At 51.0% G+C, this 23,974-nt stretch overlaps 14 non-coding genes across 14 annotated transcripts; all 14 read left to right on the top strand.

Annotated features, from left to right (window-relative positions):
- The first annotated feature begins 1,097 nt into the window (after nucleotides 1-1,097).
- On the top strand, nucleotides 1,098-1,181 carry Trnal-uaa. The gene has a single exon. It is a non-coding gene; the product is annotated as a tRNA-Leu (tRNA).
- Nucleotides 1,182-2,742: 1,561 nt separating this feature from the next.
- On the top strand, nucleotides 2,743-2,826 carry Trnal-uaa. Its single transcript has one exon. It is a non-coding gene; the product is annotated as a tRNA-Leu (tRNA).
- Nucleotides 2,827-4,387: 1,561 nt separating this feature from the next.
- Trnal-uaa lies at nucleotides 4,388-4,471 on the top strand. Its single transcript has one exon. It is a non-coding gene; the product is annotated as a tRNA-Leu (tRNA).
- Nucleotides 4,472-6,032: 1,561 nt separating this feature from the next.
- Nucleotides 6,033-6,116, top strand: Trnal-uaa. Its single transcript has one exon. It is a non-coding gene; the product is annotated as a tRNA-Leu (tRNA).
- A 1,571-nt stretch (nucleotides 6,117-7,687) lies between these two features.
- On the top strand, nucleotides 7,688-7,771 carry Trnal-uaa. Its single transcript has one exon. It is a non-coding gene; the product is annotated as a tRNA-Leu (tRNA).
- Nucleotides 7,772-9,342: 1,571 nt separating this feature from the next.
- On the top strand, nucleotides 9,343-9,426 carry Trnal-uaa. The gene has a single exon. It is a non-coding gene; the product is annotated as a tRNA-Leu (tRNA).
- A 1,561-nt stretch (nucleotides 9,427-10,987) lies between these two features.
- On the top strand, nucleotides 10,988-11,071 carry Trnal-uaa. The gene has a single exon. It is a non-coding gene; the product is annotated as a tRNA-Leu (tRNA).
- A 1,571-nt stretch (nucleotides 11,072-12,642) lies between these two features.
- Trnal-uaa lies at nucleotides 12,643-12,726 on the top strand. The gene has a single exon. It is a non-coding gene; the product is annotated as a tRNA-Leu (tRNA).
- Nucleotides 12,727-14,297: 1,571 nt separating this feature from the next.
- Trnal-uaa lies at nucleotides 14,298-14,381 on the top strand. The gene has a single exon. It is a non-coding gene; the product is annotated as a tRNA-Leu (tRNA).
- Nucleotides 14,382-15,942: 1,561 nt separating this feature from the next.
- On the top strand, nucleotides 15,943-16,026 carry Trnal-uaa. The gene has a single exon. It is a non-coding gene; the product is annotated as a tRNA-Leu (tRNA).
- A 1,561-nt stretch (nucleotides 16,027-17,587) lies between these two features.
- Trnal-uaa lies at nucleotides 17,588-17,671 on the top strand. Its single transcript has one exon. It is a non-coding gene; the product is annotated as a tRNA-Leu (tRNA).
- A 1,561-nt stretch (nucleotides 17,672-19,232) lies between these two features.
- Nucleotides 19,233-19,316, top strand: Trnal-uaa. The gene has a single exon. It is a non-coding gene; the product is annotated as a tRNA-Leu (tRNA).
- Nucleotides 19,317-20,877: 1,561 nt separating this feature from the next.
- Trnal-uaa lies at nucleotides 20,878-20,961 on the top strand. The gene has a single exon. It is a non-coding gene; the product is annotated as a tRNA-Leu (tRNA).
- Nucleotides 20,962-22,522: 1,561 nt separating this feature from the next.
- Nucleotides 22,523-22,606, top strand: Trnal-uaa. Its single transcript has one exon. It is a non-coding gene; the product is annotated as a tRNA-Leu (tRNA).
- Nucleotides 22,607-23,974: the final 1,368 nt, after the last annotated feature.

Here is a 23,974-nt window from a genome sequence, read left to right as displayed (position 1 = left end):
CTTTTTCCTTAGTTTTTGGTGCTGCTGTGCGGTAATGGTACGGTCCAGCACGCTGACCCCCTCTTGCTCTCGGTACGCAAAGGCGCGAACATGCGGCCACAGTCAAATGAACGGGTCCGTTGTGTGTTTGTCGATGTGGCCTCTCCCAGTCGTTTCTAGCGCATGTCCTCTACATATACGCCCATTTGCAAGCGTCAGCTTTCGCGTCAGCCGAGCAAAGTCGACACATGGGGACACACGATGCTGTGAATCGTAATCCGCACTAGCCTACGAGGGGAGAAGGGAAACCATTCGTACCGTTGAAAACACTCTCCTGAGTAAAGGAGACAACTTCCGTGCGATGTCCGCGCTTCGAACCCGGAGCAGCTACTTGGGAAGCAACCATGCTGACCGACACACCACCACCGCCTTCTGCTACGCGCTGCTTGCGCCGTGATGTGTCGCCTTCCCTCCTGGCGCCAGAGGCCGAAGGCGATAGCGCTGCAGGCGCTCAACGCCGAGTGCGACGCGAGCACCACTGAACCCGATTTCCTGGTGCTGCTAGGGCGACATACTGTAACTAGGCGCAGAACTGACTTTCTCTGATAAATTGGCCCTTTAATGCACATCAGGGCGAACACGAAATTTCTAATATGAAGTACTCACTGACGATCCAAAGACGTTTCAGTATGTATGCGTCGGTACCACCGGGGCAGAGCCTAAGTATTGTAAAGTGAAGGCCCACAGTTAGAGCCTCACATGAAGTATTTCATTGGCTTCCCACGAGTGCGTAAACCAAAGCGTGGCTGTTGCTAGGAAACGGTCTTATTCGCCGTTCGTTAATATCTAGTTTTCTTTGCATCAATGTGACAATGTTCCTATTACTAAATACAGTTTTGCTAGTTACAGTTCAAACTGGAAGCGACGGAAGAAAGCGGTCCAACTCGCCACATTGGTTCCCGAAAGCGAGGGTGCGTTTAGTACGCCACATCTGACATTGCGTCTTACATATTATTAAACTGACATAATTCCATTCTACCGAAAAAGGAAAGAGATTTCGGAGTGAGGTTCCTGAGATCTTGCTAGAGATGGAAGTCACTGGAGCGCTTGTCTCGCTCGTCAGATTGGCCGAGCGGTCTAAGGCGCCAGATTTAAGCTCTGGTTCCCCTAAGGGAGCGTGGGTTCGAACCCCACATCTGACAATGCATTTTAAACATTCTGAAACTAACATACTCCCTTCATCTTATAGAACAAGTAAATTACGCAGAAACACGCCGCGGAGATTTTACTAGAGACGACAGTGACAGCAGTGCAGGCGTCGCACGTCCGATAGCCCGAGCGGCCGAAAACAAATAGCGGAACATATTTTTCTCGTGCCGAGTTTCAGCTCTTCTCACGGACGTTTCTGTGGTCGTTGTGTTGTGGCTCAGGGCTATTCCATTTTCCTTCCCTAAAAGGCAACGCGAGAGACTGTCAGGCAAATCGCAAGTGATCTGTACACGGACTAAGACGTCCGCACGTCTGGCAACATTCTCGCCAACTTGTATGCCGTGCCAACGACACGGGTTCATGTCCGATTACCGAAATTAGGCAGCGTTGGCCGTGGCTAGTGCTCGGCTGGATGACGAACTAGGAAGTCCGCGTGTCTTGGTTTCTTCAGTTTTGCCTTTTTCCTTAGTTTTTGGTGCTGCTGTGCGGTAATGGTACGGTCCAGCACGCTGACCCCCTCTTGCTCTCGGTACGCAAAGGCGCGAACATGCGGCCACAGTCAAATGAACGGGTCCGTTGTGTGTTTGTCGATGTGGCCTCTCCCAGTCGTTTCTAGCGCATGTCCTCTACATATACGCCCATTTGCAAGCGTCAGCTTTCGCGTCAGCCGAGCAAAGTCGACACATGGGGACACACGATGCTGTGAATCGTAATCCGCACTAGCCTACGAGGGGAGAAGGGAAACCATTCGTACCGTTGAAAACACTCTCCTGAGTAAAGGAGACAACTTCCGTGCGATGTCCGCGCTTCGAACCCGGAGCAGCTACTTGGGAAGCAACCATGCTGACCGACACACCACCACCGCCTTCTGCTACGCGCTGCTTGCGCCGTGATGTGTCGCCTTCCCTCCTGGCGCCAGAGGCCGAAGGCGATAGCGCTGCAGGCGCTCAACGCCGAGTGCGACGCGAGCACCACTGAACCCGATTTCCTGGTGCTGCTAGGGCGACATACTGTAACTAGGCGCAGAACTGACTTTCTCTGATAAATTGGCCCTTTAATGCACATCAGGGCGAACACGAAATTTCTAATATGAAGTACTCACTGACGATCCAAAGACGTTTCAGTATGTATGCGTCGGTACCACCGGGGCAGAGCCTAAGTATTGTAAAGTGAAGGCCCACAGTTAGAGCCTCACATGAAGTATTTCATTGGCTTCCCACGAGTGCGTAAACCAAAGCGTGGCTGTTGCTAGGAAACGGTCTTATTCGCCGTTCGTTAATATCTAGTTTTCTTTGCATCAATGTGACAATGTTCCTATTACTAAATACAGTTTTGCTAGTTACAGTTCAAACTGGAAGCGACGGAAGAAAGCGGTCCAACTCGCCACATTGGTTCCCGAAAGCGAGGGTGCGTTTAGTACGCCACATCTGACATTGCGTCTTACATATTATTAAACTGACATAATTCCATTCTACCGAAAAAGGAAAGAGATTTCGGAGTGAGGTTCCTGAGATCTTGCTAGAGATGGAAGTCACTGGAGCGCTTGTCTCGCTCGTCAGATTGGCCGAGCGGTCTAAGGCGCCAGATTTAAGCTCTGGTTCCCCTAAGGGAGCGTGGGTTCGAACCCCACATCTGACAATGCATTTTAAACATTCTGAAACTAACATACTCCCTTCATCTTATAGAACAAGTAAATTACGCAGAAACACGCCGCGGAGATTTTACTAGAGACGACAGTGACAGCAGTGCAGGCGTCGCACGTCCGATAGCCCGAGCGGCCGAAAACAAATAGCGGAACATATTTTTCTCGTGCCGAGTTTCAGCTCTTCTCACGGACGTTTCTGTGGTCGTTGTGTTGTGGCTCAGGGCTATTCCATTTTCCTTCCCTAAAAGGCAACGCGAGAGACTGTCAGGCAAATCGCAAGTGATCTGTACACGGACTAAGACGTCCGCACGTCTGGCAACATTCTCGCCAACTTGTATGCCGTGCCAACGACACGGGTTCATGTCCGATTACCGAAATTAGGCAGCGTTGGCCGTGGCTAGTGCTCGGCTGGATGACGAACTAGGAAGTCCGCGTGTCTTGGTTTCTTCAGTTTTGCCTTTTTCCTTAGTTTTTGGTGCTGCTGTGCGGTAATGGTACGGTCCAGCACGCTGACCCCCTCTTGCTCTCGGTACGCAAAGGCGCGAACATGCGGCCACAGTCAAATGAACGGGTCCGTTGTGTGTTTGTCGATGTGGCCTCTCCCAGTCGTTTCTAGCGCATGTCCTCTACATATACGCCCATTTGCAAGCGTCAGCTTTCGCGTCAGCCGAGCAAAGTCGACACATGGGGACACACGATGCTGTGAATCGTAATCCGCACTAGCCTACGAGGGGAGAAGGGAAACCATTCGTACCGTTGAAAACACTCTCCTGAGTAAAGGAGACAACTTCCGTGCGATGTCCGCGCTTCGAACCCGGAGCAGCTACTTGGGAAGCAACCATGCTGACCGACACACCACCACCGCCTTCTGCTACGCGCTGCTTGCGCCGTGATGTGTCGCCTTCCCTCCTGGCGCCAGAGGCCGAAGGCGATAGCGCTGCAGGCGCTCAACGCCGAGTGCGACGCGAGCACCACTGAACCCGATTTCCTGGTGCTGCTAGGGCGACATACTGTAACTAGGCGCAGAACTGACTTTCTCTGATAAATTGGCCCTTTAATGCACATCAGGGCGAACACGAAATTTCTAATATGAAGTACTCACTGACGATCCAAAGACGTTTCAGTATGTATGCGTCGGTACCACCGGGGCAGAGCCTAAGTATTGTAAAGTGAAGGCCCACAGTTAGAGCCTCACATGAAGTATTTCATTGGCTTCCCACGAGTGCGTAAACCAAAGCGTGGCTGTTGCTAGGAAACGGTCTTATTCGCCGTTCGTTAATATCTAGTTTTCTTTGCATCAATGTGACAATGTTCCTATTACTAAATACAGTTTTGCTAGTTACAGTTCAAACTGGAAGCGACGGAAGAAAGCGGTCCAACTCGCCACATTGGTTCCCGAAAGCGAGGGTGCGTTTAGTACGCCACATCTGACATTGCGTCTTACATATTATTAAACTGACATAATTCCATTCTACCGAAAAAGGAAAGAGATTTCGGAGTGAGGTTCCTGAGATCTTGCTAGAGATGGAAGTCACTGGAGCGCTTGTCTCGCTCGTCAGATTGGCCGAGCGGTCTAAGGCGCCAGATTTAAGCTCTGGTTCCCCTAAGGGAGCGTGGGTTCGAACCCCACATCTGACAATGCATTTTAAACATTCTGAAACTAACATACTCCCTTCATCTTATAGAACAAGTAAATTACGCAGAAACACGCCGCGGAGATTTTACTAGAGACGACAGTGACAGCAGTGCAGGCGTCGCACGTCCGATAGCCCGAGCGGCCGAAAACAAATAGCGGAACATATTTTTCTCGTGCCGAGTTTCAGCTCTTCTCACGGACGTTTCTGTGGTCGTTGTGTTGTGGCTCAGGGCTATTCCATTTTCCTTCCCTAAAAGGCAACGCGAGAGACTGTCAGGCAAATCGCAAGTGATCTGTACACGGACTAAGACGTCCGCACGTCTGGCAACATTCTCGCCAACTTGTATGCCGTGCCAACGACACGGGTTCATGTCCGATTACCGAAATTAGGCAGCGTTGGCCGTGGCTAGTGCTCGGCTGGATGACGAACTAGGAAGTCCGCGTGTCTTGGTTTCTTCAGTTTTGCCTTTTTCCTTAGTTTTTGGTGCTGCTGTGCGGTAATGGTACGGTCCAGCACGCTGACCCCCTCTTGCTCTCGGTACGCAAAGGCGCGAACATGCGGCCACAGTCAAATGAACGGGTCCGTTGTGTGTTTGTCGATGTGGCCTCTCCCAGTCGTTTCTAGCGCATGTCCTCTACATATACGCCCATTTGCAAGCGTCAGCTTTCGCGTCAGCCGAGCAAAGTCGACACATGGGGACACACGATGCTGTGAATCGTAATCCGCACTAGCCTACGAGGGGAGAAGGGAAACCATTCGTACCGTTGAAAACACTCTCCTGAGTAAAGGAGACAACTTCCGTGCGATGTCCGCGCTTCGAACCCGGAGCAGCTACTTGGGAAGCAACCATGCTGACCGACACACCACCACCGCCTTCTGCTACGCGCTGCTTGCGCCGTGATGTGTCGCCTTCCCTCCTGGCGCCAGAGGCCGAAGGCGATAGCGCTGCAGGCGCTCAACGCCGAGTGCGACGCGAGCACCACTGAACCCGATTTCCTGGTGCTGCTAGGGCGACATACTGTAACTAGGCGCAGAACTGACTTTCTCTGATAAATTGGCCCTTTAATGCACATCAGGGCGAACACGAAATTTCTAATATGAAGTACTCACTGACGATCCAAAGACGTTTCAGTATGTATGCGTCGGTACCACCGGGGCAGAGCCTAAGTATTGTAAAGTGAAGGCCCACAGTTAGAGCCTCACATGAAGTATTTCATTGGCTTCCCACGAGTGCGTAAACCAAAGCGTGGCTGTTGCTAGGAAACGGTCTTATTCGCCGTTCGTTAATATCTAGTTTTCTTTGCATCAATGTGACAATGTTCCTATTACTAAATACAGTTTTGCTAGTTACAGTTCAAACTGGAAGCGACGGAAGAAAGCGGTCCAACTCGCCACATTGGTTCCCGAAAGCGAGGGTGCGTTTAGTACGCCACATCTGACATTGCGTCTTACATATTATTAAACTGACATAATTCCATTCTACCGAAAAAGGAAAGAGATTTCGGAGTGAGGTTCCTGAGATCTTGCTAGAGATGGAAGTCACTGGAGCGCTTGTCTCGCTCGTCAGATTGGCCGAGCGGTCTAAGGCGCCAGATTTAAGCTCTGGTTCCCCTAAGGGAGCGTGGGTTCGAACCCCACATCTGACAATGCATTTTAAACATTCTGAAACTAACATACTCCCTTCATCTTATAGAACAAGTAAATTACGCAGAAACACGCCGCGGAGATTTTACTAGAGACGACAGTGACAGCAGTGCAGGCGTCGCACGTCCGATAGCCCGAGCGGCCGAAAACAAATAGCGGAACATATTTTTCTCGTGCCGAGTTTCAGCTCTTCTCACGGACGTTTCTGTGGTCGTTGTGTTGTGGCTCAGGGCTATTCCATTTTCCTTCCCTAAAAGGCAACGCGAGAGACTGTCAGGCAAATCGCAAGTGATCTGTACACGGACTAAGACGTCCGCACGTCTGGCAACATTCTCGCCAACTTGTATGCCGTGCCAACGACACGGGTTCATGTCCGATTACCGAAATTAGGCAGCGTTGGCCGTGGCTAGTGCTCGGCTGGATGACGAACTAGGAAGTCCGCGTGTCTTGGTTTCTTCAGTTTTGCCTTTTTCCTTAGTTTTTGGTGCTGCTGTGCGGTAATGGTACGGTCCAGCACGCTGACCCCCTCTTGCTCTCGGTACGCAAAGGCGCGAACATGCGGCCACAGTCAAATGAACGGGTCCGTTGTGTGTTTGTCGATGTGGCCTCTCCCAGTCGTTTCTAGCGCATGTCCTCTACATATACGCCCATTTGCAAGCGTCAGCTTTCGCGTCAGCCGAGCAAAGTCGAGACAAGTCGACACATGGGGACACACGATGCTGTGAATCGTAATCCGCACTAGCCTACGAGGGGAGAAGGGAAACCATTCGTACCGTTGAAAACACTCTCCTGAGTAAAGGAGACAACTTCCGTGCGATGTCCGCGCTTCGAACCCGGAGCAGCTACTTGGGAAGCAACCATGCTGACCGACACACCACCACCGCCTTCTGCTACGCGCTGCTTGCGCCGTGATGTGTCGCCTTCCCTCCTGGCGCCAGAGGCCGAAGGCGATAGCGCTGCAGGCGCTCAACGCCGAGTGCGACGCGAGCACCACTGAACCCGATTTCCTGGTGCTGCTAGGGCGACATACTGTAACTAGGCGCAGAACTGACTTTCTCTGATAAATTGGCCCTTTAATGCACATCAGGGCGAACACGAAATTTCTAATATGAAGTACTCACTGACGATCCAAAGACGTTTCAGTATGTATGCGTCGGTACCACCGGGGCAGAGCCTAAGTATTGTAAAGTGAAGGCCCACAGTTAGAGCCTCACATGAAGTATTTCATTGGCTTCCCACGAGTGCGTAAACCAAAGCGTGGCTGTTGCTAGGAAACGGTCTTATTCGCCGTTCGTTAATATCTAGTTTTCTTTGCATCAATGTGACAATGTTCCTATTACTAAATACAGTTTTGCTAGTTACAGTTCAAACTGGAAGCGACGGAAGAAAGCGGTCCAACTCGCCACATTGGTTCCCGAAAGCGAGGGTGCGTTTAGTACGCCACATCTGACATTGCGTCTTACATATTATTAAACTGACATAATTCCATTCTACCGAAAAAGGAAAGAGATTTCGGAGTGAGGTTCCTGAGATCTTGCTAGAGATGGAAGTCACTGGAGCGCTTGTCTCGCTCGTCAGATTGGCCGAGCGGTCTAAGGCGCCAGATTTAAGCTCTGGTTCCCCTAAGGGAGCGTGGGTTCGAACCCCACATCTGACAATGCATTTTAAACATTCTGAAACTAACATACTCCCTTCATCTTATAGAACAAGTAAATTACGCAGAAACACGCCGCGGAGATTTTACTAGAGACGACAGTGACAGCAGTGCAGGCGTCGCACGTCCGATAGCCCGAGCGGCCGAAAACAAATAGCGGAACATATTTTTCTCGTGCCGAGTTTCAGCTCTTCTCACGGACGTTTCTGTGGTCGTTGTGTTGTGGCTCAGGGCTATTCCATTTTCCTTCCCTAAAAGGCAACGCGAGAGACTGTCAGGCAAATCGCAAGTGATCTGTACACGGACTAAGACGTCCGCACGTCTGGCAACATTCTCGCCAACTTGTATGCCGTGCCAACGACACGGGTTCATGTCCGATTACCGAAATTAGGCAGCGTTGGCCGTGGCTAGTGCTCGGCTGGATGACGAACTAGGAAGTCCGCGTGTCTTGGTTTCTTCAGTTTTGCCTTTTTCCTTAGTTTTTGGTGCTGCTGTGCGGTAATGGTACGGTCCAGCACGCTGACCCCCTCTTGCTCTCGGTACGCAAAGGCGCGAACATGCGGCCACAGTCAAATGAACGGGTCCGTTGTGTGTTTGTCGATGTGGCCTCTCCCAGTCGTTTCTAGCGAATGTCCTCTACATATACGCCCATTTGCAAGCGTCAGCTTTCGCGTCAGCCGAGCAAAGTCGAGACAAGTCGACACATGGGGACACACGATGCTGTGAATCGTAATCCGCACTAGCCTACGAGGGGAGAAGGGAAACCATTCGTACCGTTGAAAACACTCTCCTGAGTAAAGGAGACAACTTCCGTGCGATGTCCGCGCTTCGAACCCGGAGCAGCTACTTGGGAAGCAACCATGCTGACCGACACACCACCACCGCCTTCTGCTACGCGCTGCTTGCGCCGTGATGTGTCGCCTTCCCTCCTGGCGCCAGAGGCCGAAGGCGATAGCGCTGCAGGCGCTCAACGCCGAGTGCGACGCGAGCACCACTGAACCCGATTTCCTGGTGCTGCTAGGGCGACATACTGTAACTAGGCGCAGAACTGACTTTCTCTGATAAATTGGCCCTTTAATGCACATCAGGGCGAACACGAAATTTCTAATATGAAGTACTCACTGACGATCCAAAGACGTTTCAGTATGTATGCGTCGGTACCACCGGGGCAGAGCCTAAGTATTGTAAAGTGAAGGCCCACAGTTAGAGCCTCACATGAAGTATTTCATTGGCTTCCCACGAGTGCGTAAACCAAAGCGTGGCTGTTGCTAGGAAACGGTCTTATTCGCCGTTCGTTAATATCTAGTTTTCTTTGCATCAATGTGACAATGTTCCTATTACTAAATACAGTTTTGCTAGTTACAGTTCAAACTGGAAGCGACGGAAGAAAGCGGTCCAACTCGCCACATTGGTTCCCGAAAGCGAGGGTGCGTTTAGTACGCCACATCTGACATTGCGTCTTACATGTTATTAAACTGACATAATTCCATTCTACCGAAAAAGGAAAGAGATTTCGGAGTGAGGTTCCTGAGATCTTGCTAGAGATGGAAGTCACTGGAGCGCTTGTCTCGCTCGTCAGATTGGCCGAGCGGTCTAAGGCGCCAGATTTAAGCTCTGGTTCCCCTAAGGGAGCGTGGGTTCGAACCCCACATCTGACAATGCATTTTAAACATTCTGAAACTAACATACTCCCTTCATCTTATAGAACAAGTAAATTACGCAGAAACACGCCGCGGAGATTTTACTAGAGACGACAGTGACAGCAGTGCAGGCGTCGCACGTCCGATAGCCCGAGCGGCCGAAAACAAATAGCGGAACATATTTTTCTCGTGCCGAGTTTCAGCTCTTCTCACGGACGTTTCTGTGGTCGTTGTGTTGTGGCTCAGGGCTATTCCATTTTCCTTCCCTAAAAGGCAACGCGAGAGACTGTCAGGCAAATCGCAAGTGATCTGTACACGGACTAAGACGTCCGCACGTCTGGCAACATTCTCGCCAACTTGTATGCCGTGCCAACGACACGGGTTCATGTCCGATTACCGAAATTAGGCAGCGTTGGCCGTGGCTAGTGCTCGGCTGGATGACGAACTAGGAAGTCCGCGTGTCTTGGTTTCTTCAGTTTTGCCTTTTTCCTTAGTTTTTGGTGCTGCTGTGCGGTAATGGTACGGTCCAGCACGCTGACCCCCTCTTGCTCTCGGTACGCAAAGGCGCGAACATGCGGCCACAGTCAAATGAACGGGTCCGTTGTGTGTTTGTCGATGTGGCCTCTCCCAGTCGTTTCTAGCGCATGTCCTCTACATATACGCCCATTTGCAAGCGTCAGCTTTCGCGTCAGCCGAGCAAAGTCGACACATGGGGACACACGATGCTGTGAATCGTAATCCGCACTAGCCTACGAGGGGAGAAGGGAAACCATTCGTACCGTTGAAAACACTCTCCTGAGTAAAGGAGACAACTTCCGTGCGATGTCCGCGCTTCGAACCCGGAGCAGCTACTTGGGAAGCAACCATGCTGACCGACACACCACCACCGCCTTCTGCTACGCGCTGCTTGCGCCGTGATGTGTCGCCTTCCCTCCTGGCGCCAGAGGCCGAAGGCGATAGCGCTGCAGGCGCTCAACGCCGAGTGCGACGCGAGCACCACTGAACCCGATTTCCTGGTGCTGCTAGGGCGACATACTGTAACTAGGCGCAGAACTGACTTTCTCTGATAAATTGGCCCTTTAATGCACATCAGGGCGAACACGAAATTTCTAATATGAAGTACTCACTGACGATCCAAAGACGTTTCAGTATGTATGCGTCGGTACCACCGGGGCAGAGCCTAAGTATTGTAAAGTGAAGGCCCACAGTTAGAGCCTCACATGAAGTATTTCATTGGCTTCCCACGAGTGCGTAAACCAAAGCGTGGCTGTTGCTAGGAAACGGTCTTATTCGCCGTTCGTTAATATCTAGTTTTCTTTGCATCAATGTGACAATGTTCCTATTACTAAATACAGTTTTGCTAGTTACAGTTCAAACTGGAAGCGACGGAAGAAAGCGGTCCAACTCGCCACATTGGTTCCCGAAAGCGAGGGTGCGTTTAGTACGCCACATCTGACATTGCGTCTTACATATTATTAAACTGACATAATTCCATTCTACCGAAAAAGGAAAGAGATTTCGGAGTGAGGTTCCTGAGATCTTGCTAGAGATGGAAGTCACTGGAGCGCTTGTCTCGCTCGTCAGATTGGCCGAGCGGTCTAAGGCGCCAGATTTAAGCTCTGGTTCCCCTAAGGGAGCGTGGGTTCGAACCCCACATCTGACAATGCATTTTAAACATTCTGAAACTAACATACTCCCTTCATCTTATAGAACAAGTAAATTACGCAGAAACACGCCGCGGAGATTTTACTAGAGACGACAGTGACAGCAGTGCAGGCGTCGCACGTCCGATAGCCCGAGCGGCCGAAAACAAATAGCGGAACATATTTTTCTCGTGCCGAGTTTCAGCTCTTCTCACGGACGTTTCTGTGGTCGTTGTGTTGTGGCTCAGGGCTATTCCATTTTCCTTCCCTAAAAGGCAACGCGAGAGACTGTCAGGCAAATCGCAAGTGATCTGTACACGGACTAAGACGTCCGCACGTCTGGCAACATTCTCGCCAACTTGTATGCCGTGCCAACGACACGGGTTCATGTCCGATTACCGAAATTAGGCAGCGTTGGCCGTGGCTAGTGCTCGGCTGGATGACGAACTAGGAAGTCCGCGTGTCTTGGTTTCTTCAGTTTTGCCTTTTTCCTTAGTTTTTGGTGCTGCTGTGCGGTAATGGTACGGTCCAGCACGCTGACCCCCTCTTGCTCTCGGTACGCAAAGGCGCGAACATGCGGCCACAGTCAAATGAACGGGTCCGTTGTGTGTTTGTCGATGTGGCCTCTCCCAGTCGTTTCTAGCGCATGTCCTCTACATATACGCCCATTTGCAAGCGTCAGCTTTCGCGTCAGCCGAGCAAAGTCGAGACAAGTCGACACATGGGGACACACGATGCTGTGAATCGTAATCCGCACTAGCCTACGAGGGGAGAAGGGAAACCATTCGTACCGTTGAAAACACTCTCCTGAGTAAAGGAGACAACTTCCGTGCGATGTCCGCGCTTCGAACCCGGAGCAGCTACTTGGGAAGCAACCATGCTGACCGACACACCACCACCGCCTTCTGCTACGCGCTGCTTGCGCCGTGATGTGTCGCCTTCCCTCCTGGCGCCAGAGGCCGAAGGCGATAGCGCTGCAGGCGCTCAACGCCGAGTGCGACGCGAGCACCACTGAACCCGATTTCCTGGTGCTGCTAGGGCGACATACTGTAACTAGGCGCAGAACTGACTTTCTCTGATAAATTGGCCCTTTAATGCACATCAGGGCGAACACGAAATTTCTAATATGAAGTACTCACTGACGATCCAAAGACGTTTCAGTATGTATGCGTCGGTACCACCGGGGCAGAGCCTAAGTATTGTAAAGTGAAGGCCCACAGTTAGAGCCTCACATGAAGTATTTCATTGGCTTCCCACGAGTGCGTAAACCAAAGCGTGGCTGTTGCTAGGAAACGGTCTTATTCGCCGTTCGTTAATATCTAGTTTTCTTTGCATCAATGTGACAATGTTCCTATTACTAAATACAGTTTTGCTAGTTACAGTTCAAACTGGAAGCGACGGAAGAAAGCGGTCCAACTCGCCACATTGGTTCCCGAAAGCGAGGGTGCGTTTAGTACGCCACATCTGACATTGCGTCTTACATATTATTAAACTGACATAATTCCATTCTACCGAAAAAGGAAAGAGATTTCGGAGTGAGGTTCCTGAGATCTTGCTAGAGATGGAAGTCACTGGAGCGCTTGTCTCGCTCGTCAGATTGGCCGAGCGGTCTAAGGCGCCAGATTTAAGCTCTGGTTCCCCTAAGGGAGCGTGGGTTCGAACCCCACATCTGACAATGCATTTTAAACATTCTGAAACTAACATACTCCCTTCATCTTATAGAACAAGTAAATTACGCAGAAACACGCCGCGGAGATTTTACTAGAGACGACAGTGACAGCAGTGCAGGCGTCGCACGTCCGATAGCCCGAGCGGCCGAAAACAAATAGCGGAACATATTTTTCTCGTGCCGAGTTTCAGCTCTTCTCACGGACGTTTCTGTGGTCGTTGTGTTGTGGCTCAGGGCTATTCCATTTTCCTTCCCTAAAAGGCAACGCGAGAGACTGTCAGGCAAATCGCAAGTGATCTGTACACGGACTAAGACGTCCGCACGTCTGGCAACATTCTCGCCAACTTGTATGCCGTGCCAACGACACGGGTTCATGTCCGATTACCGAAATTAGGCAGCGTTGGCCGTGGCTAGTGCTCGGCTGGATGACGAACTAGGAAGTCCGCGTGTCTTGGTTTCTTCAGTTTTGCCTTTTTCCTTAGTTTTTGGTGCTGCTGTGCGGTAATGGTACGGTCCAGCACGCTGACCCCCTCTTGCTCTCGGTACGCAAAGGCGCGAACATGCGGCCACAGTCAAATGAACGGGTCCGTTGTGTGTTTGTCGATGTGGCCTCTCCCAGTCGTTTCTAGCGAATGTCCTCTACATATACGCCCATTTGCAAGCGTCAGCTTTCGCGTCAGCCGAGCAAAGTCGAGACAAGTCGACACATGGGGACACACGATGCTGTGAATCGTAATCCGCACTAGCCTACGAGGGGAGAAGGGAAACCATTCGTACCGTTGAAAACACTCTCCTGAGTAAAGGAGACAACTTCCGTGCGATGTCCGCGCTTCGAACCCGGAGCAGCTACTTGGGAAGCAACCATGCTGACCGACACACCACCACCGCCTTCTGCTACGCGCTGCTTGCGCCGTGATGTGTCGCCTTCCCTCCTGGCGCCAGAGGCCGAAGGCGATAGCGCTGCAGGCGCTCAACGCCGAGTGCGACGCGAGCACCACTGAACCCGATTTCCTGGTGCTGCTAGGGCGACATACTGTAACTAGGCGCAGAACTGACTTTCTCTGATAAATTGGCCCTTTAATGCACATCAGGGCGAACACGAAATTTCTAATATGAAGTACTCACTGACGATCCAAAGACGTTTCAGTATGTATGCGTCGGTACCACCGGGGCAGAGCCTAAGTATTGTAAAGTGAAGGCCCACAGTTAGAGCCTCACATGAAGTATTTCATTGGCTTCCCACGAGTGCGTAAACCAAAGCGTGGCTGTTGCTAGGAAACGGTCTTATTCGCCGTTCGTTAATATCTAGTTTTCTTTGCATCAATGTGACAATGTTCCTATTACTAAATACAGTTTTGCTAGTTACAGTTCAAACTGGAAGCGACGGAAGAAAGCGGTCCAACTCGCCACATTGGTTCCCGAAAGCGAGGGTGCGTTTAGTACGCCACATCTGACATTGCGTCTTACATGTTATTAAACTGACATAATTCCATTCTACCGAAAAAGGAAAGAGATTTCGGAGTGAGGTTCCTGAGATCTTGCTAGAGATGGAAGTCACTGGAGCGCTTGTCTCGCTCGTCAGATTGGCCGAGCGGTCTAAGGCGCCAGATTTAAGCTCTGGTTCCCCTAAGGGAGCGTGGGTTCGAACCCCACATCTGACAATGCATTTTAAACATTCTGAAACTAACATACTCCCTTCATCTTATAGAACAAGTAAATTACGCAGAAACACGCCGCGGAGATTTTACTAGAGACGACAGTGACAGCAGTGCAGGCGTCGCACGTCCGATAGCCCGAGCGGCCGAAAACAAATAGCGGAACATATTTTTCTCGTGCCGAGTTTCAGCTCTTCTCACGGACGTTTCTGTGGTCGTTGTGTTGTGGCTCAGGGCTATTCCATTTTCCTTCCCTAAAAGGCAACGCGAGAGACTGTCAGGCAAATCGCAAGTGATCTGTACACGGACTAAGACGTCCGCACGTCTGGCAACATTCTCGCCAACTTGTATGCCGTGCCAACGACACGGGTTCATGTCCGATTACCGAAATTAGGCAGCGTTGGCCGTGGCTAGTGCTCGGCTGGATGACGAACTAGGAAGTCCGCGTGTCTTGGTTTCTTCAGTTTTGCCTTTTTCCTTAGTTTTTGGTGCTGCTGTGCGGTAATGGTACGGTCCAGCACGCTGACCCCCTCTTGCTCTCGGTACGCAAAGGCGCGAACATGCGGCCACAGTCAAATGAACGGGTCCGTTGTGTGTTTGTCGATGTGGCCTCTCCCAGTCGTTTCTAGCGCATGTCCTCTACATATACGCCCATTTGCAAGCGTCAGCTTTCGCGTCAGCCGAGCAAAGTCGACACATGGGGACACACGATGCTGTGAATCGTAATCCGCACTAGCCTACGAGGGGAGAAGGGAAACCATTCGTACCGTTGAAAACACTCTCCTGAGTAAAGGAGACAACTTCCGTGCGATGTCCGCGCTTCGAACCCGGAGCAGCTACTTGGGAAGCAACCATGCTGACCGACACACCACCACCGCCTTCTGCTACGCGCTGCTTGCGCCGTGATGTGTCGCCTTCCCTCCTGGCGCCAGAGGCCGAAGGCGATAGCGCTGCAGGCGCTCAACGCCGAGTGCGACGCGAGCACCACTGAACCCGATTTCCTGGTGCTGCTAGGGCGACATACTGTAACTAGGCGCAGAACTGACTTTCTCTGATAAATTGGCCCTTTAATGCACATCAGGGCGAACACGAAATTTCTAATATGAAGTACTCACTGACGATCCAAAGACGTTTCAGTATGTATGCGTCGGTACCACCGGGGCAGAGCCTAAGTATTGTAAAGTGAAGGCCCACAGTTAGAGCCTCACATGAAGTATTTCATTGGCTTCCCACGAGTGCGTAAACCAAAGCGTGGCTGTTGCTAGGAAACGGTCTTATTCGCCGTTCGTTAATATCTAGTTTTCTTTGCATCAATGTGACAATGTTCCTATTACTAAATACAGTTTTGCTAGTTACAGTTCAAACTGGAAGCGACGGAAGAAAGCGGTCCAACTCGCCACATTGGTTCCCGAAAGCGAGGGTGCGTTTAGTACGCCACATCTGACATTGCGTCTTACATATTATTAAACTGACATAATTCCATTCTACCGAAAAAGGAAAGAGATTTCGGAGTGAGGTTCCTGAGATCTTGCTAGAGATGGAAGTCACTGGAGCGCTTGTCTCGCTCGTCAGATTGGCCGAGCGGTCTAAGGCGCCAGATTTAAGCTCTGGTTTCCGTAAGGGAGCGTGGGTTCGAACCCCACATCTGACAATGCATTTTAAACATTCTGAAACTAACATACTCCCTTCATCTTATAGAACAAGTAAATTACGCAGAAACACGCCGCGGAGATTTTACTAGAGACGACAGTGACAGCAGTGCAGGCGTCGCACGTCCGATAGCCCGAGCGGCCGAAAACAAATAGCGGAACATATTTTTCTCGTGCCGAGTTTCAGCTCTTCTCACGGACGTTTCTGTGGTCGTTGTGTTGTGGCTCAGGGCTATTCCATTTTCCTTCCCTAAAAGGCAACGCGAGAGACTGTCAGGCAAATCGCAAGTGATCTGTACACGGACTAAGACGTCCGCACGTCTGGCAACATTCTCGCCAACTTGTATGCCGTGCCAACGACACGGGTTCATGTCCGATTACCGAAATTAGGCAGCGTTGGCCGTGGCTAGTGCTCGGCTGGATGACGAACTAGGAAGTCCGCGTGTCTTGGTTTCTTCAGTTTTGCCTTTTTCCTTAGTTTTTGGTGCTGCTGTGCGGTAATGGTACGGTCCAGCACGCTGACCCCCTCTTGCTCTCGGTACGCAAAGGCGCGAACATGCGGCCACAGTCAAATGAACGGGTCCGTTGTGTGTTTGTCGATGTGGCCTCTCCCAGTCGTTTCTAGCGCATGTCCTCTACATATACGCCCATTTGCAAGCGTCAGCTTTCGCGTCAGCCCAGCAAAGTCGACACATGGGGACACACGATGCTGTGAATCGTAATCCGCACTAGCCTACGAGGGGAGAAGGGAAACCATTCGTACCGTTGAAAACACTCTCCTGAGTAAAGGAGACAACTTCCGTGCGATGTCCGCGCTTCGAACCCGGAGCAGCTACTTGGGAAGCAACCATGCTGACCGACACACCACCACCGCCTTCTGCTACGCGCTGCTTGCGCCGTGATGTGTCGCCTTCCCTCCTGGCGCCAGAGGCCGAAGGCGATAGCGCTGCAGGCGCTCAACGCCGAGTGCGACGCGAGCACCACTGAACCCGATTTCCTGGTGCTGCTAGGGCGACATACTGTAACTAGGCGCAGAACTGACTTTCTCTGATAAATTGGCCCTTTAATGCACATCAGGGCGAACACGAAATTTCTAATATGAAGTACTCACTGACGATCCAAAGACGTTTCAGTATGTATGCGTCGGTACCACCGGGGCAGAGCCTAAGTATTGTAAAGTGAAGGCCCACAGTTAGAGCCTCACATGAAGTATTTCATTGGCTTCCCACGAGTGCGTAAACCAAAGCGTGGCTGTTGCTAGGAAACGGTCTTATTCGCCGTTCGTTAATATCTAGTTTTCTTTGCATCAATGTGACAATGTTCCTATTACTAAATACAGTTTTGCTAGTTACAGTTCAAACTGGAAGCGACGGAAGAAAGCGGTCCAACTCGCCACATTGGTTCCCGAAAGCGAGGGTGCGTTTAGTACGCCACATCTGACATTGCGTCTTACATGTTATTAAACTGACATAATTCCATTCTACCGAAAAAGGAAAGAGATTTCGGAGTGAGGTTCCTGAGATCTTGCTAGAGATGGAAGTCACTGGAGCGCTTGTCTCGCTCGTCAGATTGGCCGAGCGGTCTAAGGCGCCAGATTTAAGCTCTGGTTCCCCTAAGGGAGCGTGGGTTCGAACCCCACATCTGACAATGCATTTTAAACATTCTGAAACTAACATACTCCCTTCATCTTATAGAACAAGTAAATTACGCAGAAACACGCCGCGGAGATTTTACTAGAGACGACAGTGACAGCAGTGCAGGCGTCGCACGTCCGATAGCCCGAGCGGCCGAAAACAAATAGCGGAACATATTTTTCTCGTGCCGAGTTTCAGCTCTTCTCACGGACGTTTCTGTGGTCGTTGTGTTGTGGCTCAGGGCTATTCCATTTTCCTTCCCTAAAAGGCAACGCGAGAGACTGTCAGGCAAATCGCAAGTGATCTGTACACGGACTAAGACGTCCGCACGTCTGGCAACATTCTCGCCAACTTGTATGCCGTGCCAACGACACGGGTTCATGTCCGATTACCGAAATTAGGCAGCGTTGGCCGTGGCTAGTGCTCGGCTGGATGACGAACTAGGAAGTCCGCGTGTCTTGGTTTCTTCAGTTTTGCCTTTTTCCTTAGTTTTTGGTGCTGCTGTGCGGTAATGGTACGGTCCAGCACGCTGACCCCCTCTTGCTCTCGGTACGCAAAGGCGCGAACATGCGGCCACAGTCAAATGAACGGGTCCGTTGTGTGTTTGTCGATGTGGCCTCTCCCAGTCGTTTCTAGCGCATGTCCTCTACATATACGCCCATTTGCAAGCGTCAGCTTTCGCGTCAGCCGAGCAAAGTCGACACATGGGGACACACGATGCTGTGAATCGTAATCCGCACTAGCCTACGAGGGGAGAAGGGAAACCATTCGTACCGTTGAAAACACTCTCCTGAGTAAAGGAGACAACTTCCGTGCGATGTCCGCGCTTCGAACCCGGAGCAGCTACTTGGGAAGCAACCATGCTGACCGACACACCACCACCGCCTTCTGCTACGCGCTGCTTGCGCCGTGATGTGTCGCCTTCCCTCCTGGCGCCAGAGGCCGAAGGCGATAGCGCTGCAGGCGCTCAACGCCGAGTGCGACGCGAGCACCACTGAACCCGATTTCCTGGTGCTGCTAGGGCGACATACTGTAACTAGGCGCAGAACTGACTTTCTCTGATAAATTGGCCCTTTAATGCACATCAGGGCGAACACGAAATTTCTAATATGAAGTACTCACTGACGATCCAAAGACGTTTCAGTATGTATGCGTCGGTACCACCGGGGCAGAGCCTAAGTATTGTAAAGTGAAGGCCCACAGTTAGAGCCTCACATGAAGTATTTCATTGGCTTCCCACGAGTGCGTAAACCAAAGCGTGGCTGTTGCTAGGAAACGGTCTTATTCGCCGTTCGTTAATATCTAGTTTTCTTTGCATCAATGTGACAATGTTCCTATTACTAAATACAGTTTTGCTAGTTACAGTTCAAACTGGAAGCGACGGAAGAAAGCGGTCCAACTCGCCACATTGGTTCCCGAAAGCGAGGGTGCGTTTAGTACGCCACATCTGACATTGCGTCTTACATATTATTAAACTGACATAATTCCATTCTACCGAAAAAGGAAAGAGATTTCGGAGTGAGGTTCCTGAGATCTTGCTAGAGATGGAAGTCACTGGAGCGCTTGTCTCGCTCGTCAGATTGGCCGAGCGGTCTAAGGCGCCAGATTTAAGCTCTGGTTTCCGTAAGGGAGCGTGGGTTCGAACCCCACATCTGACAATGCATTTTAAACATTCTGAAACTAACATACTCCCTTCATCTTATAGAACAAGTAAATTACGCAGAAACACGCCGCGGAGATTTTACTAGAGACGACAGTGACAGCAGTGCAGGCGTCGCACGTCCGATAGCCCGAGCGGCCGAAAACAAATAGCGGAACATATTTTTCTCGTGCCGAGTTTCAGCTCTTCTCACGGACGTTTCTGTGGTCGTTGTGTTGTGGCTCAGGGCTATTCCATTTTCCTTCCCTAAAAGGCAACGCGAGAGACTGTCAGGCAAATCGCAAGTGATCTGTACACGGACTAAGACGTCCGCACGTCTGGCAACATTCTCGCCAACTTGTATGCCGTGCCAACGACACGGGTTCATGTCCGATTACCGAAATTAGGCAGCGTTGGCCGTGGCTAGTGCTCGGCTGGATGACGAACTAGGAAGTCCGCGTGTCTTGGTTTCTTCAGTTTTGCCTTTTTCCTTAGTTTTTGGTGCTGCTGTGCGGTAATGGTACGGTCCAGCACGCTGACCCCCTCTTGCTCTCGGTACGCAAAGGCGCGAACATGCGGCCACAGTCAAATGAACGGGTCCGTTGTGTGTTTGTCGATGTGGCCTCTCCCAGTCGTTTCTAGCGCATGTCCTCTACATATACGCCCATTTGCAAGCGTCAGCTTTCGCGTCAGCCCAGCAAAGTCGACACATGGGGACACACGATGCTGTGAATCGTAATCCGCACTAGCCTACGAGGGGAGAAGGGAAACCATTCGTACCGTTGAAAACACTCTCCTGAGTAAAGGAGACAACTTCCGTGCGATGTCCGCGCTTCGAACCCGGAGCAGCTACTTGGGAAGCAACCATGCTGACCGACACACCACCACCGCCTTCTGCTACGCGCTGCTTGCGCCGTGATGTGTCGCCTTCCCTCCTGGCGCCAGAGGCCGAAGGCGATAGCGCTGCAGGCGCTCAACGCCGAGTGCGACGCGAGCACCACTGAACCCGATTTCCTGGTGCTGCTAGGGCGACATACTGTAACTAGGCGCAGAACTGACTTTCTCTGATAAATTGGCCCTTTAATGCACATCAGGGCGAACACGAAATTTCTAATATGAAGTACTCACTGACGATCCAAAGACGTTTCAGTATGTATGCGTCGGTACCACCGGGGCAGAGCCTAAGTATTGTAAAGTGAAGGCCCACAGTTAGAGCCTCACATGAAGTATTTCATTGGCTTCCCACGAGTGCGTAAACCAAAGCGTGGCTGTTGCTAGGAAACGGTCTTATTCGCCGTTCGTTAATATCTAGTTTTCTTTGCATCAATGTGACAATGTTCCTATTACTAAATACAGTTTTGCTAGTTACAGTTCAAACTGGAAGCGACGGAAGAAAGCGGTCCAACTCGCCACATTGGTTCCCGAAAGCGAGGGTGCGTTTAGTACGCCACATCTGACATTGCGTCTTACATGTTATTAAACTGACATAATTCCATTCTACCGAAAAAGGAAAGAGATTTCGGAGTGAGGTTCCTGAGATCTTGCTAGAGATGGAAGTCACTGGAGCGCTTGTCTCGCTCGTCAGATTGGCCGAGCGGTCTAAGGCGCCAGATTTAAGCTCTGGTTCCCCTAAGGGAGCGTGGGTTCGAACCCCACATCTGACAATGCATTTTAAACATTCTGAAACTAACATACTCCCTTCATCTTATAGAACAAGTAAATTACGCAGAAACACGCCGCGGAGATTTTACTAGAGACGACAGTGACAGCAGTGCAGGCGTCGCACGTCCGATAGCCCGAGCGGCCGAAAACAAATAGCGGAACATATTTTTCTCGTGCCGAGTTTCAGCTCTTCTCACGGACGTTTCTGTGGTCGTTGTGTTGTGGCTCAGGGCTATTCCATTTTCCTTCCCTAAAAGGCAACGCGAGAGACTGTCAGGCAAATCGCAAGTGATCTGTACACGGACTAAGACGTCCGCACGTCTGGCAACATTCTCGCCAACTTGTATGCCGTGCCAACGACACGGGTTCATGTCCGATTACCGAAATTAGGCAGCGTTGGCCGTGGCTAGTGCTCGGCTGGATGACGAACTAGGAAGTCCGCGTGTCTTGGTTTCTTCAGTTTTGCCTTTTTCCTTAGTTTTTGGTGCTGCTGTGCGGTAATGGTACGGTCCAGCACGCTGACCCCCTCTTGCTCTCGGTACGCAAAGGCGCGAACATGCGGCCACAGTCAAATGAACGGGTCCGTTGTGTGTTTGTCGATGTGGCCTCTCCCAGTCGTTTCTAGCGCATGTCCTCTACATATACGCCCATTTGCAAGCGTCAGCTTTCGCGTCAGCCGAGCAAAGTCGACACATGGGGACACACGATGCTGTGAATCGTAATCCGCACTAGCCTGCGAGGGGAGAAGGGAAACCATTCGTACCGTTGAAAACACTCTCCTGAGTAAAGGAGACAACTTCCGTGCGATGTCCGCGCTTCGAACCCGGAGCAGCTACTTGGGAAGCAACCATGCTGACCGACACACCACCACCGCCTTCTGCTACGCGCTGCTTGCGCCGTGATGTGTCGCCTTCCCTCCTGGCGCCAGAGGCCGAAGGCGATAGCGCTGCAGGCGCTCAACGCCGAGTGCGACGCGAGCACCACTGAACCCGATTTCCTGGTGCTGCTAGGGCGACATACTGTAACTAGGCGCAGAACTGACTTTCTCTGATAAATTGGCCCTTTAATGCACATCAGGGCGAACACGAAATTTCTAATATGAAGTACTCACTGACGATCCAAAGACGTTTCAGTATGTATGCGTCGGTACCACCGGGGCAGAGCCTAAGTATTGTAAAGTGAAGGCCCACAGTTAGAGCCTCACATGAAGTATTTCATTGGCTTCCCACGAGTGCGTAAACCAAAGCGTGGCTGTTGCTAGGAAACGGTCTTATTCGCCGTTCGTTAATATCTAGTTTTCTTTGCATCAATGTGACAATGTTCCTATTACTAAATACAGTTTTGCTAGTTACAGTTCAAACTGGAAGCGACGGAAGAAAGCGGTCCAACTCGCCACATTGGTTCCCGAAAGCGAGGGTGCGTTTAGTACGCCACATCTGACATTGCGTCTTACATATTATTAAACTGACATAATTCCATTCTACCGAAAAAGGAAAGAGATTTCGGAGTGAGGTTCCTGAGATCTTGCTAGAGATGGAAGTCACTGGAGCGCTTGTCTCGCTCGTCAGATTGGCCGAGCGGTCTAAGGCGCCAGATTTAAGCTCTGGTTTCCGTAAGGGAGCGTGGGTTCGAACCCCACATCTGACAATGCATTTTAAACATTCTGAAACTAACATACTCCCTTCATCTTATAGAACAAGTAAATTACGCAGAAACACGCCGCGGAGATTTTACTAGAGACGACAGTGACAGCAGTGCAGGCGTCGCACGTCCGATAGCCCGAGCGGCCGAAAACAAATAGCGGAACATATTTTTCTCGTGCCGAGTTTCAGCTCTTCTCACGGACGTTTCTGTGGTCGTTGTGTTGTGGCTCAGGGCTATTCCATTTTCCTTCCCTAAAAGGCAACGCGAGAGACTGTCAGGCAAATCGCAAGTGATCTGTACACGGACTAAGACGTCCGCACGTCTGGCAACATTCTCGCCAACTTGTATGCCGTGCCAACGACACGGGTTCATGTCCGATTACCGAAATTAGGCAGCGTTGGCCGTGGCTAGTGCTCGGCTGGATGACGAACTAGGAAGTCCGCGTGTCTTGGTTTCTTCAGTTTTGCCTTTTTCCTTAGTTTTTGGTGCTGCTGTGCGGTAATGGTACGGTCCAGCACGCTGACCCCCTCTTGCTCTCGGTACGCAAAGGCGCGAACATGCGGCCACAGTCAAATGAACGGGTCCGTTGTGTGTTTGTCGATGTGGCCTCTCCCAGTCGTTTCTAGCGCATGTCCTCTACATATACGCCCATTTGCAAGCGTCAGCTTTCGCGTCAGCCCAGCAAAGTCGACACATGGGGACACACGATGCTGTGAATCGTAATCCGCACTAGCCTACGAGGGGAGAAGGGAAACCATTCGTACCGTTGAAAACACTCTCCTGAGTAAAGGAGACAACTTCCGTGCGATGTCCGCGCTTCGAACCCGGAGCAGCTACTTGGGAAGCAACCATGCTGACCGACACACCACCACCGCCTTCTGCTACGCGCTGCTTGCGCCGTGATGTGTCGCCTTCCCTCCTGGCGCCAGAGGCCGAAGGCGATAGCGCTGCAGGCGCTCAACGCCGAGTGCGACGCGAGCACCACTGAACCCGATTTCCTGGTGCTGCTAGGGCGACATACTGTAACTAGGCGCAGAACTGACTTTCTCTGATAAATTGGCCCTTTAATGCACATCAGGGCGAACACGAAATTTCTAATATGAAGTACTCACTGACGATCCAAAGACGTTTCAGTATGTATGCGTCGGTACCACCGGGGCAGAGCCTAAGTATTGTAAAGTGAAGGCCCACAGTTAGAGCCTCACATGAAGTATTTCATTGGCTTCCCACGAGTGCGTAAACCAAAGCGTGGCTGTTGCTAGGAAACGGTCTTATTCGCCGTTCGTTAATATCTAGTTTTCTTTGCATCAATGTGACAATGTTCCTATTACTAAATACAGTTTTGCTAGTTACAGTTCAAACTGGAAGCGA

This window comes from Schistocerca americana, chromosome 7 (genome assembly GCF_021461395.2).
Source record: "Schistocerca americana isolate TAMUIC-IGC-003095 chromosome 7, iqSchAmer2.1, whole genome shotgun sequence".
NCBI lineage: Eukaryota > Metazoa > Arthropoda > Insecta > Orthoptera > Acrididae > Schistocerca > Schistocerca americana.
Note: the sequence above shows the minus strand (reverse complement) of the source record. Positions and strands in the feature narration are given on the sequence as shown.